Source organism: Astatotilapia calliptera, chromosome 14, assembly GCF_964374335.1.
Source record: "Astatotilapia calliptera chromosome 14, fAstCal68.1, whole genome shotgun sequence".
Lineage (NCBI taxonomy): Eukaryota > Metazoa > Chordata > Actinopteri > Cichliformes > Cichlidae > Astatotilapia > Astatotilapia calliptera.
The window spans coordinates 4,285,463-4,304,141 of record NC_137435.1 but is presented as its reverse complement, the minus strand read 5'-3'; the positions used below and the strand labels follow the sequence as shown (position 1 = coordinate 4,304,141).

The 18,679-nt window shown below is 42.7% G+C and overlaps 2 long non-coding RNA genes across 2 annotated transcripts; one reads left to right on the top strand and one right to left on the bottom strand.

Moving 5' to 3' along the window:
* The first annotated feature begins 3,441 nt into the window (after nucleotides 1-3,441).
* Nucleotides 3,442-5,327, top strand: LOC145420015 (uncharacterized). The gene is made up of 2 exons (XR_013901294.1): nucleotides 3,442-4,619; nucleotides 4,699-5,327. It is a non-coding gene; the product is annotated as an uncharacterized LOC145420015 (long non-coding RNA).
* Nucleotides 5,328-16,023: 10,696 nt separating this feature from the next.
* LOC145420010 (uncharacterized) lies at nucleotides 16,024-17,925 on the bottom strand. Its single transcript, XR_013901288.1, has 2 exons — nucleotides 16,732-17,925; nucleotides 16,024-16,652 (listed from the first exon to the last, which is right to left on the bottom strand). It is a non-coding gene; the product is annotated as an uncharacterized LOC145420010 (long non-coding RNA).
* Between the last annotated feature and the right edge of the window lie 754 nt (nucleotides 17,926-18,679).

The window sequence follows — 18,679 nt, the reverse complement described above, 5'->3', positions numbered from 1 at the left end:
AGTCAGCTGTTAGTGGTTTTATGACAAAATGAAAGCAATTGACAGCAACTCAGCCACAAAGTGTAGGCCACACAAAATCACTCAGTGGATGCTGAGGATAGTGCAGAGGTCACCAGCTTTCAATCACTAAGGAAATCCAAACCTTCAAAATCTTTATGTGGTGGGTTTTCATGGCTGAGCAGCTGCATCCAAGCCTGCCAAGCGTCGGCTGCAGTGGTCTATGGCACACTGCCACTGGACTCTAAACCAGTGGAGACGTGTTCTCTGGATGATGAATTGCACTTCTCTGTCTGGGAATCTGATGGACGAGCCTGGGCTTGGCGTTGTCAGGAGAACAGTAATTGTCTGACTGCACTATGCCAAGTGGGGGAGAGACATTTTGGACAACTACAGTCTCCAAACTTTATGGGATCAGTTTGTGGATGGACCCTGTTCCAACATGACTGTGCACCAGTGAACAAATCAAGGTTCATAAAGACATGGATGAGCAAGACTTGACTGGCCTGCACAGAATCCTCACTTCAACCTGATAAAACCCCTTTGGGATGAATTAGAGTGGACACTATGAGCAAGGCTTTCTCATCCCACATCAGAGTCTGACCTCACAAATATGCTTCTGGAAGAACAGTCAAAAATTCCCATAAACACTTCTTAACCCAGAAGAGTTGATGCTTTTAAGAGTCCTATTAAACCCTATGGACTAACAATGGGTTGTCACTTAAGTTCATATGAGTGTGAAGGCAGATAAGCAAATATTTTTGGCAACATAGTGTAGGAGACCTCAGCAGCCTTGTGTTTTTGAGACAGAAGTGACCATATCTGGACAAAAGGGTAGAGTGTTGCATTGAAAGTGGAGCTAGCAAGCTTAGTTAACAAACTGCATTTATAAACTGTCCAGGAGCATCACACAGATACAGATACCTGCTAGGTGCTGCAGAGTAATAAAATACATGAACTTCAGTCATCAAAAATTAAGGACAAACTCCTTGGAGAGGCTACCACACAGAAAAACATATTACTGGTCAGATTAAATACAAAATCCTACAAAAGGCACCAACAGCGTTGTTCACTGACTCAGATTAGCTGAGATGAAGTCTAGCAGGGAGCTAATGGCAACACACCAGTCAATCATTGCAGGTGCAGCCTGAACTTTAAGCCTCAATAAATTCAAATAGGTGAGGTAAAAAAAAGGAGACCCCCTGTAGAGTTGTTATAAATGTATAAATTATCCACAATTATGTAATTTCAGTAAGTCAAATAGTCAGTAACATTAAAAGTGGAACAGGATCTTCCATAAGTATAATTAAACACCTGTCATGTGCTGACTGCTGTGCTTAGAAAAAAGTTGCTCCAGTTGCACAACCTTGAAGAATGTGCAGACAATAAATGCTTTTATTTGACATCAGTGTGGTGAGATGAAAGAAGTGAAATGTGTGCTTGTAACCAAAACAACTGATTAAAAGTGAAGCTGACAGGTATTCAGGGCATTGTAGTAGCACTTTAATTACTTTGAAACTAAAAAACTTGGAAAAGAAAAACAAGTATGCATACAAAAGGTGGCACACGATGATGGCAGGAAAAACATCTGAAAAGGGCAAATAAGAGAAATCAAGAAGCACAAAGAGCCACGAGAAAACATCGAGCATGCAACCTGACAGAGACTCAGGGAAGGACAATAAAGAGCAGGTGTACTTAATCAGACACAAGGATAAGAAAACATCCACCCACTTATCCAAGCTAGGGTTACACAGGTGGTGGAGCTTACTCCAGACTGTGATATGGTTTTGGGGCAGTTTTTCATTGTTGGATTTAACAAAAAGATTATCTAAAACATTGTGATTGAACAGCTAACCTTTCTTTGTGGAAACTTCTTAATGATATCTGACAATAGTCTGCTCGGGGTTGTTGAGTCCTCGATCTCTCGAGCAGCGACTGAACTCTTTGAACGTCACAGGCTGGGATGCAGCAATGCGGAAGGTCACTGGTGGATGCGAACTTTTACTTTTAAGCTTTTTACTCAGCATTATCACACATGCTCTCTAATGAAACTGTTTCCCCTGTGTGTGTGTGTGTGTGTGTTTGTGTGTGTGTGTGGGCGGGCGGTTGGTGTCTCCTTTGTGCATGCCAGTTTTGTAATGACTCTGTTACCGTGGCGACCCATGCCTTGTTGACCAGATTCAATGCATTATGATTAAAGGTACATCAAGTCGCCATGGCAACACTCTGCATAGGTGTTACATAATCAGAGCGAAGGGACCCCAGTGGCTCTTTGTGCTGATACCTGTTTGTGTGTGTGTGTGTGTGTGTGTGTGTGTGTGTGTGTGTGTGTGTGTGTGTGTGTGTGTGTGTGTGTGTGTGTGTGTGTGTGTGTGAGAGAGAGAGAGAGAGAGTTCCTCCTTTACATTCATACATCCACTACTCACATTCACACCTGGGAGCTGCCCAGTTTACCACAGCCTGCTGCTGTCGGGCTTTCAGCTCCTCACTTGCAGCACAAAGGAGTAAACACACTCAGGAATAAAATTACAAAACAGGTACAGCCTGCAAAGATTTACCCCATAGAGCTAAATGTTGGACCTCTAGCAGAGTTTTTCCCATAGACAATATAAAATAGGTGAGAGCTAAATCATTTTCCCAGAAGGCAACGTGAGAAACTGATAGGTTTGAACAGGTGCATTAAAGTCAGGTTCAGTGTCTGAGGTAGAAGAACTGAATGTTGCTGTTGATGTGAAGAACTGTCACATCGACAGCAAATTCAAGATCAGCTTTTTGTTCTGCATCTGTGAGGTTTGGAATGTTTTTGCCTTTCTTCTGACAAAACTCTCAAATCTCTGCTCTCAGGTCCCAAAGACTTTTTAGCACTTTGCCCAGGCTGAAGTATCTGATGGCTGTGTGGTAGCCTATGTCACCATGTTCAGTCTCCTGCTCCTGCAAAAATGCAACAAACTGTCAGTGACTGTCAGTGAGAAAAAGCCAAAAATGTTGACTTCATTTTTCAACTTAAGTTCCAGATTTCCTTTCCAGACATCCTTGATGCTTGACTCTCGGGGCATATTTGTGATGCAGAGTTCACCAAACACTCTTTGATATACTCTTCATCAAAGACTGGCCCACAGTTTTTGTTTTTTCGAGATTTTGTGGGACATCACAAAGCTGTCATCACTCCTCGATCCCTGAATGTGTAAAACTTGGTAAAAAAAAAAAGTTCTTGTTGCTTTCGCAGCTTTGCTAGCAAAGGTTCAGGTGTCTGTTTCCAGTCTGCATCAGTCAAGTTCTTGTATTCCCCTGTGTGTTTAGTCCTGCAAGGTGATTCTATCCAATCTGCTCTCCACAGATTAGGCTGTGTTCACAATTCTACATTCTGCATCAAGCTTTCTTTTTTAAACGAGAGCTGATATCTTTTGGGGCTAGTAAACCCCTATAGTAGTAATACGATGGCACCTGTCCAAGATGGCGGCCAACCAAACCGGTTTGACAACCGGTTTGACCGGTTTCGTGCGTGTGCGCATGCGCGTTCAGTAATACGATGGCAGTAGTCCAAGATGGCGGCCAACCAAACGGTTTGACAACCGGTTTGGCCGGTTTGACAACCGATTTGACCAGTTTCGTGTGTGTGCGCATGCGCGTTCAGGTGTTCTTACCCTCTGGGCGGGAACGACTCCTCCTAGTGGGATGTGCTAGGTTGTATGGGTATAAAAGCGATCCTTTCACATTCTAAGAGCATCACCGCCACGGTCTGAGGAGCACCGACACATCGCGCTAAGGATCCCCGACGCATCGACCTAGAGCACCGACACATCGCGCTAAGGATCCCCGACGCATCGACCTAGAGCACCGACACATCGCGCTCGCTAAGGATCCCCGACGCATCGACCTATGGAGCTCGGAATGACACCCAGCCAGGACATCGCCCATGCCACAGGCACTCTAGGTATGTCTTCAGGAGTATGCAGTCGGGGTCCTCAACGTAAAAAGCAACGCTGTGGAAACGCCGCAGATGGAACTGTATTCAAGTTAGAATATCGAGGCGTCGAAGGGTATGTGTATGCCATTAAATATACCGAAGGGACAGTTGTGCTTAGTGTAGATTGTGGTGAGGGATTGTTTTGGGGGGAAGCCCAAGTCATGTCTACTAAAAACTGGAAGCTCTTCCGCACCGTAGTGTGTGCGGACCTGGACAATGTGGGTTTCCCAGAGCTGCTGTATGTTTCCCAGTGGAACAGTGCATCAGGCCCTGAGCTTTACAGGGTTGAGGCTGATCGTTTCAATCGCAACCCCGACGACTTTATTTTTCTCAGTGTATGTGATGACAGGGATAGTCTTATTGCTTCCAGAGGGCTTGAAAACTGGAGGTTAAATCCATACCCTCTAAACCTCGAAGAGCGCACAAGATGGTTTAAGGACTTGTTTTTTATACAGTGGTGCGACTGGAGAGGTTTGTCGCGTCTGTTTAGCCAGATTGATGACGCGATCAAGAGGGACAGACTCAACACTGCGTACGAGAGTATTAGAAAGCGCCTTGTTTTTGACGATCTGGCGAGTTGTCCGAAGACTGGTTTGCCTGGTACCCTGTGTAAACCTAAAATCATAAGACCTTCCGACAGCTAAACAATAAACTGGTAGGTTTAATGTGCGGGTGTGTGGGGTTGAGTGTGTATCTATGTGACAAATTAAGAGCTTGTGGTTTTCATTTTACAGAGAATGACACGCCCTCGTGGGACCTGTTGGAGTCACCATCAACAGAGCTGCTAATCCCGACCCCCCAGACCCCACCACCCTCACCACAATGCTCGCAGGACCCCCTCATATCAGACCTGTGGGATGAAACTGTAATCGACATCAAACTCGCAACTCTCCACCTGTTAATGTTGGCTTTGAATGAGTTTATACAAGAGACATGTTACGGATGCCAAACAGGCCACCCCAGTCAGGTGCAACACAGCTGCTTGCAGGAATTGTCTGAGTATTTCTTCGACACCTACTATGATGATGTGATGATAAGGCTCCAGACTGAGCGATTCATACCTGCCATCCGGCTGTTTGTACGCTCATCCACTGCAGATGGGTCTGGAACACAAATCCGCAGAGTTGCAGAACACATCATGTGTGAACTGAGATCAGAGCGATATATAGTATGCGCCATTAATGACAACATTGGGCACCTGCTAGATGCAAGTACTTGCGCCCGCCGTGTTAAACCAGCCATGCTCCGCATGATTGGAAACTACTGGGCTGGGTTACATCTGGTTTAATGTGGGGTGTCCAAGTATCCATTGTCTGTGATTGTGTCTTTGTGAAAATTAAATAAAAAGACTTGTTAACATCAACATCATAGTCATTTGTGGTTTGTAAATCATGGAAAGCACATTGCATAAAATATATCATGATCCAGCCCATCCTGCGGGGTTAGCCAGTTTAAATAAGCTACGTATAGCGGCAGGGGAGGCATCAGGTGTAACACCTCCACTATCTCAGGTCAAACATTATTTAGAACAAGACGACACCTACACACTCCATAAACCTGCAAGGATCCATTTCCCCAGAAATAGAGTATTGGTGACAGGGGTCGACAAACAGTTTCAAGCCGATCTGGTTGACATGTGTGAATATGTGACAGATAATGATAATGTGAGATATCTGCTAACATGTATAGATGTATTCTCAAAATACGCATGGGTTAGATGCCTAACAAACAAGACAGGGTCTGTTGTATCAGCTGCTTTTGAGGATATACTTAGTGAGGGTAGGATCCCTGTGAAACTACAAACAGATGAAGGCAAAGAGTTTTATAATGCAACCTTTAAACAGCTAATGAAGCGATATAATATCAAGCATTTCTCAACAGCTAGCGAGGTTAAATGCAGTATTGTCGAGAGATTCAATCGTAGCTTCAAGGGTAGAATGTGGAAGTACTTAACATCAGCCAACTCCCGGAGATATGTAGATATCATACCAGATCTCACACAAGCATATAACAATGCTTATCACAGATCTATCCAAATGGCTCCGGCAGAGGTGAATAAGGATAATGAGAAGTCGGTCTTCAACGCGCTGTACAAAACGAGGCCTCAGAGGGAACTGCGCTTTAAATTTAATATCGGTGACACTGTACGAATATCAAAACTGAGAGGAAAGTTTCGAAAAGGATACGAGCAGACCTACACCGATGAGATTTTCACAGTCAAGGAACGTATAGGGAGACAGCCCCCAGTGTACAGATTAGTGGATCTAGCAGGAGAGGTATTGAAAGGGTCATTTTATGAGCCTGAGATACAACGTGTGGTTGTTGATGAAAACAAAACATTTAAAATTGAAAACATATTGGCTAGAAAAAAAGTGGGTCGGAAAAAGCAGGTGCTAGTGAAATGGCTAGGATGGCCCAACAGCTTTAATTCGTGGATTCCAGAAAAAGACATCGTTGAGGCGTAATTAACTCAGATGACGCAGCTCTACACACATTCATTCAACACTGAGCATCAGAGGTGGGACCAAGTCATTGTTTTGCAAGTCTCAAGTAAGTCTCAAGTCTTTATCCTCAAGTCTCAAGTCAAGTCTCAAGTAATGTCAGGCAAGTCAGAGTCGAGTCTCAAGTCACTGGTGTAAAAGTCCGAGTCAAGTCTCAAGTCTGAAACTTTGAATTTCAAGTCCTTTCGAGTCTTTAAAAAAAAAAAAAAAAAAAAAGCATGTTGCAGTTATGCTAAATGTAAATATTAGACCATGTAATTTTAAAATCTGTGTTTTTCTCAACACATGACAAAATAGTGAACTTAGAAAATATACACAAATTGTAAAATTGCACCTCTTTAAAATGCAGCTCAATTAAACCTAGCTCCAAGAATAATTTTCACCGACAGTTCTGAGATAAGCTGCATGTTATTCTTGGATGCGGTTGTAGGACCAGCTTTAAAATCGCATGACAAAAATATCATACATATTAAAAAAAACTGCATCACCAACGTAGCCTGGACAACATTTGCTAGTTAGATGAAGTCAGCTATCTCATCTTAGCATATTTATATGCATATTTATAATTATACGGTTCTAGGAGTGAGTGCATACACTCATGAAGTTTAGTAACTTCAGGTCACTGCAACAAGCCCAGGTACAGTTTACCGACGGATGGGTGCAGGACCTTGAAATGCACCGTGTAGAACGAAAGACCATCGTACGTATCATAAGTTTACCAGTCTCACAAATTGTCGTCATAAATACACATTCCTTAACCGTTTATTAATAGGACCTTTGAGCTCAACGGTAATTAATTAGTAGTGGAAATAATTTCTGGTAGCATCACAGAAATGTAGCAGTGACAATAATATTGTATGCTGTAATCGTACTGGGCAATTAGTGATACAAAAAACCTGTTTTATCCTGTGAATAAAAGTATATGTTTTTGTCAATGTGCCATAATAACAGAAGCGAAACGCAATATTGTGTCAGGACAATTCACTATTTATGCACAATAAATAAAGGAGCATAGCGCGACAATTTCTGTTCAGCGCCAGACTTGCTTGTAACCTATATCACCAATTATGTTAAGAAAAATGACGCATTAACTACAACAGCAGACTGACCTTTGTGTAAATGCTTGGAGCAGACTAACCTGTGAGCTGGAGTGTTCTGGGACGTTATATTTGGTCTTAGAATGGCTGCAATCCAGGACACCCGTCGCCTCTTTGTTACTTCGGAAACATGGCTCGAACAATTTCTCTTCAACGACGTAATCCGATAACAACCGATCTCTTTACCCGTCGGCTTCCCGTGGCTGTCATGCGACCGGCTATTGCAGTTAATAACACAACAGCTTCTTGACATTTTTGTGTTTCTTTTTATCGCTGTGTAACTGATTTTAATTGAAAGCCTAGTACCGCTTGCCACGAGTTCCCAGAATCCTTTGCGGTTCTACCCGTGAATGACGTCACATTTTCAATCTCTATATAATATGCATGTTAAATTTTATATTTGGGGTAAAATATCAAGTCTTTTCAAGTAAACCGGTTCAAGTCCAATTCAAGTCCCAAGTCATTGGTGTAAAAGTCCAAGTCAAGTCACAAGTCTTAGAACATTTTTTCAAGTCAAGTCTAAAGTCATAAAATTAATGACTCGAGTCTGACTCGAGTCCAAGTCATGTGACTCGAGTCCACACCTCTGCTGAGCATAGACTGAGAAAGCATGAATAAAAAGAACAACAATGCAGGCTTCTATGTAAGCCTCTTCTCGAATGCTTCATCACATGTTTACCCGGGTAATAAGATATCTAATTTTAGAACAAAGCTAGCAAAACCTATTGTTTTGGATCAGCCATATGAGGTCGCTGTTATAGAGATACAGTACCCACGCATATGGCGGACTTTTCCACAATCAGATTCGGAAGTGGAAATTCATGACCCCGTCAAAGACGGAACCATAGCCGTAACCATGATCGAACTGTCTGTGGGCCATTATGCATCTGTGGAACAGATAATAAAAGAATTTAATTTTAAATGTCAACAGCACCAAGCCACTGGAGACATTAAAATGCAGTACAACGCCGTTAGTAACCATGCCTGTGTTATGGGGCCTAGGGGGACTATTCTCACATTTAGAGGGAGACTGGCGGAAATCCTAGGATTCAAAACAGGAGAACCGTTTGCACTTCATTATAAAAACACATATGCCCCGCACCCCGCAGACATATACGGGGGAAAATATAACATCTTTATTTATGCAGATATCGTTGATTACCAGCTTGTGGGTGACGCCCACGCGAGGCTATTAAGAGCTATAAATATTACAGACGATGACCGCCGGTTGCCTATTCTACAATTTGACAGCCCACACTACACACCTGTGTCAAAGACATTAATCGACGACATAGAAATTGATTTGAAAGACGATCGAAATCAACACATACCCTTTTTATACGGCAAAGTGTTTGTCAAGTTACACTTCCGACCGATAACACAGCATTTTTGAAAAAAAAAGGATGGCCGTCTACAACTCTGATGACTCAAAATATGTAAAATACTACTTATCACAGGCTGGTGGAGAGCTCGGAGGGTATGTTGGGACCAGTACACAATATGGGACAGGTCTGGGTGGGTTGTTCCGTAGCTTGTTTAGATTTGCAGTACCGCTGTTTAAAAAAGGAGTCAGCATAGTCAAACCACACCTAAAAACAGCCGCATCGGGCATAGTGTCTGATGTCATAACCAACATAACCAGACCCTCAACCACTAAGCAGGACGGTAACGGCTTGTATGTGTATACGCCCAAACCATCTAAGACCCCACCCCCAGGGCAGCCGTTGTCTAAAAAGCGTAAAACCACAAAACCTAGCAGGAGAGCCACCAAACGGACACCGTCACGCAGAGTGAAGAGACCCAGAACCACTCGTTCAAAAACTGCAGCGCTTGACATATTCTAAATGGCACTGTTACACAGTCATTCTGGAGAATGTGTAAAAACAGAGCTCGATCTTTTTACTGTCCCATACACACAGACTAGCATTGAGAAAAGTACATTTATTGAAATCCCACCTGTATCTGCAATCACTGATGGAGGGCCGATCGAGTTTTACATCTCATCGTCGGGTGAAGATTACCTGGATCTAAATGACTCATATATCTACACACGGGTGAGAATCACAAACGCTGATGGCTCAAACCTGGCTAGGGACGCTAATGTAGGATTTATTAATTATCCTGGATGCAGCATATTTAGTCAAGTCGATATTAATTTGGGAGACCGGCTCATTAGTCAATCATCCAATACATATCCATACAGAGGTGTGATAGAATGTCTTATCAATTATAATAAGGACACTTTAGACACACAGTTCAGCACCGGGTTATTCTGTAAGGATACAGCATCACACATGAATGACACATCTATAGAAGGAGAGAACCAGGGTCTGATGACCAGAGGTGGCTACACAGCAAATAGTAGTATTGTTGAATTGATTGCGCCAGTACATGCAGACCTGTTTTTTCAAGAAAAACTGTTACTTAATGGAATCGACCTGTCGCTGAAATTTGTGCGCTCTAAAGACGAATTTGCTCTCATGACAGCGGATGCCAATGCATACAGAGTTAAAATTGTCTCAGCCAGTCTCTTTGTCAAGAAAGTTAGTGTATCACCTAGCGTCAGACTTGCACACAGCAAGGCATTGCACCATGCAAACGCAAAATACACGGTAGACAGAGTATCTTTAAAGACCTTCTCCATACCTGCAGGGGCTAGAATATCAACAAATGACAATTTATTTATGGGTAGGATACCTAAATTTGTCATCATTGCATTCATAGACAATGAAGCATACACAGGCTCCTACCAGCGTAATCCATTTCATTTTGAAAACTGCGATATAGAATTTATGTCTTTATATGCTGATAGTCAGGCTTATCCTGCTAAACCATTCCAGCCAAATTTCCAGAGAAAACACTATATCAGAGAATTTTACCAGCTGATACAAACCACAGGAAGACATTTAAAGGACAGATCGTTGGCCATAACACGTGACGACTTTGGTAACGGCTACACTTTATTCTGTTTCAATCTGGAAGCTGACGAAGGACATTCAGGAAATGTGTGTTTTTATTGATAATGCCGCCGACCACGGCTGATAGTTCTATAGTGTTCATGACCGTTTTTGTCTCAATAGTAGTCCAAGAGCACCTGTCTCATGTTAGATATTTCAATGACTGAATCAAATACAGAATAACACAAGAGGTTCACTGTACGGGGTAGTGGATTTCTGAAACGGGTTTCCAATCTCACGTTCCCAGTTTTAATTAACGACACATTCCCTGAATGTCCTTCGTCAGCTTCCAGATTGAAACAGAATAAAGTGTAGCCGTTACCAAAGTCGTCACGTGTTATGGCCAACGATCTGTCCTTTAAATGTCTTCCTGTGGTTTGTATCAGCTGGTAAAATTCTCTGATATAGTGTTTTCTCTGGAAATTTGGCTGGAATGGTTTAGCAGGATAAGCCTGACTATCAGCATATAAAGACATAAATTCTATATCGCAGTTTTCAAAATGAAATGGATTACGCTGGTAGGAGCCTGTGTATGCTTCATTGTCTATGAATGCAATGATGACAAATTTAGGTATCCTACCCATAAATAAATTGTCATTTGTTGATATTCTAGCCCCTGCAGGTATGGAGAAGGTCTTTAAAGATACTCTGTCTACCGTGTATTTTGCGTTTGCATGGTGCAATGCCTTGCTGTGTGCAAGTCTGACGCTAGGTGATACACTAACTTTCTTGACAAAGAGACTGGCTGAGACAATTTTAACTCTGTATGCATTGGCATCCGCTGTCATGAGAGCAAATTCGTCTTTAGAGCGCACAAATTTCAGCGACAGGTCGATTCCATTAAGTAACAGTTTTTCTTGAAAAAACAGGTCTGCATGTACTGGCGCAATCAATTCAACAATACTACTATTTGCTGTGTAGCCACCTCTGGTCATCAGACCCTGGTTCTCTCCTTCTATAGATGTGTCATTCATGTGTGATGCTGTATCCTTACAGAATAACCCGGTGCTGAACTGTGTGTCTAAAGTGTCCTTATTATAATTGATAAGACATTCTATCACACCTCTGTATGGATATGTATTGGATGATTGACTAATGAGCCGGTCTCCCAAATTAATATCGACTTGACTAAATATGCTGCATCCAGGATAATTAATAAATCCTACATTAGCGTCCCTAGCCAGGTTTGAGCCATCAGCGTTTGTGATTCTCACCCGTGTGTAGATATATGAGTCATTTAGATCCAGGTAATCTTCACCCGACGATGAGATGTAAAACTCGATCGGCCCTCCATCAGTGATTGCAGATACAGGTGGGATTTCAATAAATGTACTTTTCTCAATGCTAGTCTGTGTGTATGGGACAGTAAAAAGATCGAGCTCTGTTTTTACACATTCTCCAGAATGACTGTGTAACAGTGCCATTTAGAATATGTCAAGCGCTGCAGTTTTTGAACGAGTGGTTCTGGGTCTCTTCACTCTGCGTGACGGTGTCCGTTTGGTGGCTCTCCTGCTAGGTTTTGTGGTTTTACGCTTTTTAGACAACGGCTGCCCTGGGGGTGGGGTCTTAGATGGTTTGGGCGTATACACATACAAGCCGTTACCGTCCTGCTTAGTGGTTGAGGGTCTGGTTATGTTGGTTATGACATCAGACACTATGCCCGATGCGGCTGTTTTTAGGTGTGGTTTGACTATGCTGACTCCTTTTTTAAACAGCGGTACTGCAAATCTAAACAAGCTACGGAACAACCCACCCAGACCTGTCCCATATTGTGTACTGGTCCCAACATACCCTCCGAGCTCTCCACCAGCCTGTGATAAGTAGTATTTTACATATTTTGAGTCATCAGAGTTGTAGACGGCCATCCTTTTTTTTTCAAAAATGCTGTGTTATCGGTCGGAAGTGTAACTTGACAAACACTTTGCCGTATAAAAAGGGTATGTGTTGATTTCGATCGTCTTTCAAATCAATTTCTATGTCGTCGATTAATGTCTTTGACACAGGTGTGTAGTGTGGGCTGTCAAATTGTAGAATAGGCAACCGGCGGTCATCGTCTGTAATATTTATAGCTCTTAATAGCCTCGCGTGGGCGTCACCCACAAGCTGGTAATCAACGATATCTGCATAAATAAAGATGTTATATTTTCCCCCGTATATGTCTGCGGGGTGCGGGGCATATGTGTTTTTATAATGAAGTGCAAACGGTTCTCCTGTTTTGAATCCTAGGATTTCCGCCAGTCTCCCTCTAAATGTGAGAATAGTCCCCCTAGGCCCCATAACACAGGCATGGTTACTAACGGCGTTGTACTGCATTTTAATGTCTCCAGTGGCTTGGTGCTGTTGACATTTAAAATTAAATTCTTTTATTATCTGTTCCACAGATGCATAATGGCCCACAGACAGTTCGATCATGGTTACGGCTATGGTTCCGTCTTTGACGGGGTCATGAATTTCCACTTCCGAATCTGATTGTGGAAAAGTCCGCCATATGCGTGGGTACTGTATCTCTATAACAGCGACCTCATATGGCTGATCCAAAACAATAGGTTTTGCTAGCTTTGTTCTAAAATTAGATATCTTATTACCCGGGTAAACATGTGATGAAGCATTCGAGAAGAGGCTTACATAGAAGCCTGCATTGTTGTTCTTTTTATTCATGCTTTCTCAGTCTATGCTCAGCAGAGGTGTGGACTCGAGTCACATGACTTGGACTCGAGTCAGACTCGAGTCATTAATTTTATGACTTTAGACTTGACTTGAAAAAATGTTCTAAGACTTGTGACTTGACTTGGACTTTTACACCAATGACTTGGGACTTGAATTGGACTTGAACCGGTTTACTTGAAAAGACTTGATATTTTACCCCAAATATAAAATTTAACATGCATATTATATAGAGATTGAAAATGTGACGTCATTCACGGGTAGAACCGCAAAGGATTCTGGGAACTCGTGGCAAGCGGTACTAGGCTTTCAATTAAAATCAGTTATACAGCGATAAAAAGAAACACAAAAATGTCAAGAAGCTGTTGTGTTATTAACTGCAATAGCCGGTCGCATGACAGCCACGGGAAGCCGACGGGTAAAGAGATCGGTTGTTATCGGATTACGTCGTTGAAGAGAAATTGTTCGAGCCATGTTTCCGAAGTAACAAAGAGGCGACGGGTGTCCTGGATTGCAGCCATTCTAAGACCAAATATAACGTCCCAGAACACTCCAGCTCACAGGTTAGTCTGCTCCAAGCATTTACACAAAGGTCAGTCTGCTGTTGTAGTTAATGCGTCATTTTTCTTAACATAATTGGTGATATAGGTTACAAGCAAGTCTGGCGCTGAACAGAAATTGTCGCGCTATGCTCCTTTATTTATTGTGCATAAATAGTGAATTGTCCTGACACAATATTGCGTTTCGCTTCTGTTATTATGGCACATTGACAAAAACATATACTTTTATTCACAGGATAAAACAGGTTTTTTGTATCACTAATTGCCCAGTACGATTACAGCATACAATATTATTGTCACTGCTACATTTCTGTGATGCTACCAGAAATTATTTCCACTACTAATTAATTACCGTTGAGCTCAAAGGTCCTATTAATAAACGGTTAAGGAATGTGTATTTATGACGACAATTTGTGAGACTGGTAAACTTATGATACGTACGATGGTCTTTCGTTCTACACGGTGCATTTCAAGGTCCTGCACCCATCCGTCGGTAAACTGTACCTGGGCTTGTTGCAGTGACCTGAAGTTACTAAACTTCATGAGTGTATGCACTCACTCCAAGAACCGTATGATTATAAATATGCATATAAATATGCTACGATGAGATAGCTGACTTCATCTAACTAGCAAATGTTGTCCAGGCTACGTTGGTGATGCAGTTTTTTTTAATATGTATGATATTTTTGTCATGCGATTTTAAAGCTGGTCCTACAACCGCATCCAAGAATAACATGCAGCTTATCTCAGAACTGTCGGTGAAAATTATTCTTGGAGCTAGGTTTAATTGAGCTGCATTTTAAAGAGGTGCAATTTTACAATTTGTGTATATTTTCTAAGTTCACTATTTTGTCATGTGTTGAGAAAAACACAGATTTTAAAATTACATGGTCTAATATTTACATTTAGCATAACTGCAACATGCTTTTTTTTTTTTTTTTTTTTTTAAAGACTCGAAAGGACTTGAAATTCAAAGTTTCAGACTTGAGACTTGACTCGGACTTTTACACCAGTGACTTGAGACTCGACTCTGACTTGCCTGACATTACTTGAGACTTGACTTGAGACTTGAGGATAAAGACTTGAGACTTACTTGAGACTTGCAAAACAATGACTTGGTCCCACCTCTGATGCTCAGTGTTGAATGAATGTGTGTAGAGCTGCGTCATCTGAGTTAATTACGCCTCAACGATGTCTTTTTCTGGAATCCACGAATTAAAGCTGTTGGGCCATCCTAGCCATTTCACTAGCACCTGCTTTTTCCGACCCACTTTTTTTCTAGCCAATATGTTTTCAATTTTAAATGTTTTGTTTTCATCAACAACCACACGTTGTATCTCAGGCTCATAAAATGACCCTTTCAATACCTCTCCTGCTAGATCCACTAATCTGTACACTGGGGGCTGTCTCCCTATACGTTCCTTGACTGTGAAAATCTCATCGGTGTAGGTCTGCTCGTATCCTTTTCGAAACTTTCCTCTCAGTTTTGATATTCGTACAGTGTCACCGATATTAAATTTAAAGCGCAGTTCCCTCTGAGGCCTCGTTTTGTACAGCGCGTTGAAGACCGACTTCTCATTATCCTTATTCACCTCTGCCGGAGCCATTTGGATAGATCTGTGATAAGCATTGTTATATGCTTGTGTGAGATCTGGTATGATATCTACATATCTCCGGGAGTTGGCTGATGTTAAGTACTTCCACATTCTACCCTTGAAGCTACGATTGAATCTCTCGACAATACTGCATTTAACCTCGCTAGCTGTTGAGAAATGCTTGATATTATATCGCTTCATTAGCTGTTTAAAGGTTGCATTATAAAACTCTTTGCCTTCATCTGTTTGTAGTTTCACAGGGATCCTACCCTCACTAAGTATATCCTCAAAAGCAGCTGATACAACAGACCCTGTCTTGTTTGTTAGGCATCTAACCCATGCGTATTTTGAGAATACATCTATACATGTTAGCAGATATCTCACATTATCATTATCTGTCACATATTCACACATGTCAACCAGATCGGCTTGAAACTGTTTGTCGACCCCTGTCACCAATACTCTATTTCTGGGGAAATGGATCCTTGCAGGTTTATGGAGTGTGTAGGTGTCGTCTTGTTCTAAATAATGTTTGACCTGAGATAGTGGAGGTGTTACACCTGATGCCTCCCCTGCCGCTATACGTAGCTTATTTAAACTGGCTAACCCCGCAGGATGGGCTGGATCATGATATATTTTATGCAATGTGCTTTCCATGATTTACAAACCACAAATGACTATGATGTTGATGTTAACAAGTCTTTTTATTTAATTTTCACAAAGACACAATCACAGACAATGGATACTTGGACACCCCACATTAAACCAGATGTAACCCAGCCCAGTAGTTTCCAATCATGCGGAGCATGGCTGGTTTAACACGGCGGGCGCAAGTACTTGCATCTAGCAGGTGCCCAATGTTGTCATTAATGGCGCATACTATATATCGCTCTGATCTCAGTTCACACATGATGTGTTCTGCAACTCTGCGGATTTGTGTTCCAGACCCATCTGCAGTGGATGAGCGTACAAACAGCCGGATGGCAGGTATGAATCGCTCAGTCTGGAGCCTTATCATCACATCATCATAGTAGGTGTCGAAGAAATACTCAGACAATTCCTGCAAGCAGCTGTGTTGCACCTGACTGGGGTGGCCTGTTTGGCATCCGTAACATGTCTCTTGTATAAACTCATTCAAAGCCAACATTAACAGGTGGAGAGTTGCGAGTTTGATGTCGATTACAGTTTCATCCCACAGGTCTGATATGAGGGGGTCCTGCGAGCATTGTGGTGAGGGTGGTGGGGTCTGGGGGGTCGGGATTAGCAGCTCTGTTGATGGTGACTCCAACAGGTCCCACGAGGGCGTGTCATTCTCTGTAAAATGAAAACCACAAGCTCTTAATTTGTCACATAGATACACACTCAACCCCACACACCCGCACATTAAACCTACCAGTTTATTGTTTAGCTGTCGGAAGGTCTTATGATTTTAGGTTTACACAGGGTACCAGGCAAACCAGTCTTCGGACAACTCGCCAGATCGTCAAAAACAAGGCGCTTTCTAATACTCTCGTACGCAGTGTTGAGTCTGTCCCTCTTGATCGCGTCATCAATCTGGCTAAACAGACGCGACAAACCTCTCCAGTCGCACCACTGTATAAAAAACAAGTCCTTAAACCATCTTGTGCGCTCTTCGAGGTTTAGAGGGTATGGATTTAACCTCCAGTTTTCAAGCCCTCTGGAAGCAATAAGACTATCCCTGTCATCACATACACTGAGAAAAATAAAGTCGTCGGGGTTGCGATTGAAACGATCAGCCTCAACCCTGTAAAGCTCAGGGCCTGATGCACTGTTCCACTGGGAAACATACAGCAGCTCTGGGAAACCCACATTGTCCAGGTCCGCACACACTACGGTGCGGAAGAGCTTCCAGTTTTTAGTAGACATGACTTGGGCTTCCCCCCAAAACAATCCCTCACCACAATCTACACTAAGCACAACTGTCCCTTCGGTATATTTAATGGCATACACATACCCTTCGACGCCTCGATATTCTAACTTGAATACAGTTCCATCTGCGGCGTTTCCACAGCGTTGCTTTTTACGTTGAGGACCCCGACTGCATACTCCTGAAGACATACCTAGAGTGCCTGTGGCATGGGCGATGTCCTGGCTGGGTGTCATTCCGAGCTCCATAGGTCGATGCGTCGGGGATCCTTAGCGAGCGCGATGTGTCGGTGCTCTAGGTCGATGCGTCGGGGATCCTTAGCGCGATGTGTCGGTGCTCTAGGTCGATGCGTCGGGGATCCTTAGCGCGATGTGTCGGTGCTCCTCAGACCGTGGCGGTGATGCTCTTAGAATGTGAAAGGATCGCTTTTATACCCATACAACCTAGCACATCCCACTAGGAGGAGTCGTTCCCGCCCAGAGGGTAAGAACACCTGAACGCGCATGCGCACACACACGAAACTGGTCAAATCGGTTGTCAAACCGGCCAAACCGGTTGTCAAACCGTTTGGTTGGCCGCCATCTTGGACTACTGCCATCGTATTACTGAACGCGCATGCGCACACGCACGAAACCGGTCAAACCGGTTGTCAAACCGGTTTGGTTGGCCGCCATCTTGGACAGGTGCCATCGTATTACTACTCCCTATCCCTTATAACTGTCTTTTCCAACATATTTACAGTGATGTTTATTTAGCTTCCACACAAGTAAATAAAGAAATTTTTAAAACTGGCAATCGCTTTCAAAATAAAGGTTTGTGATGATTGACATCTGAAACAAACATGTGAATGTTTGCTAGCAAATCTGCAAAAGCAGCAAGGACCTTTTACTGGGCTTTACACATCAAGCGATTCCCCACAAAAGTGCACAAAACATTGTGTGATGGGAAGTTTATCAAAGACTGTTTGGTGGCTGAAATGATGTATACTTCCTTACGTTTACGCCAGGGACAACCAAAAGGCCGGACGTGGCCCACAGACTCTACAGTGCCTATTTGATATAAAAAATGGACTTAGCTTCTGGGTCTCAAGCATCTCTTAAACCTGCATTATTTTAATGACCACCATTGCACAACTTCTCTGACTGCCAAAAAGCATTCCAGTTATATAGGTCTGTGGGAAGATAGCCATTGAATCACTTGTTTTGTTACCTCAGTAAACACATTATGATTTGAAGGGCTAGTCATTTTAAAATACAGTGGAACCCCGACTTACGAATACCCCATTCAACGAAAAATTCAAGTTACGAAGGCACTTAATGGCAATATTTCTGCCCGTATTACGGCAAAATGCCCGGTATATTGTAGGCCTTCTGGGCTCAGCCAATCAGATACTGGCTGAGCCTACAATGCCCACAATGCCTTCCGAATCATATGACAACCCCCTTGGCTTTCG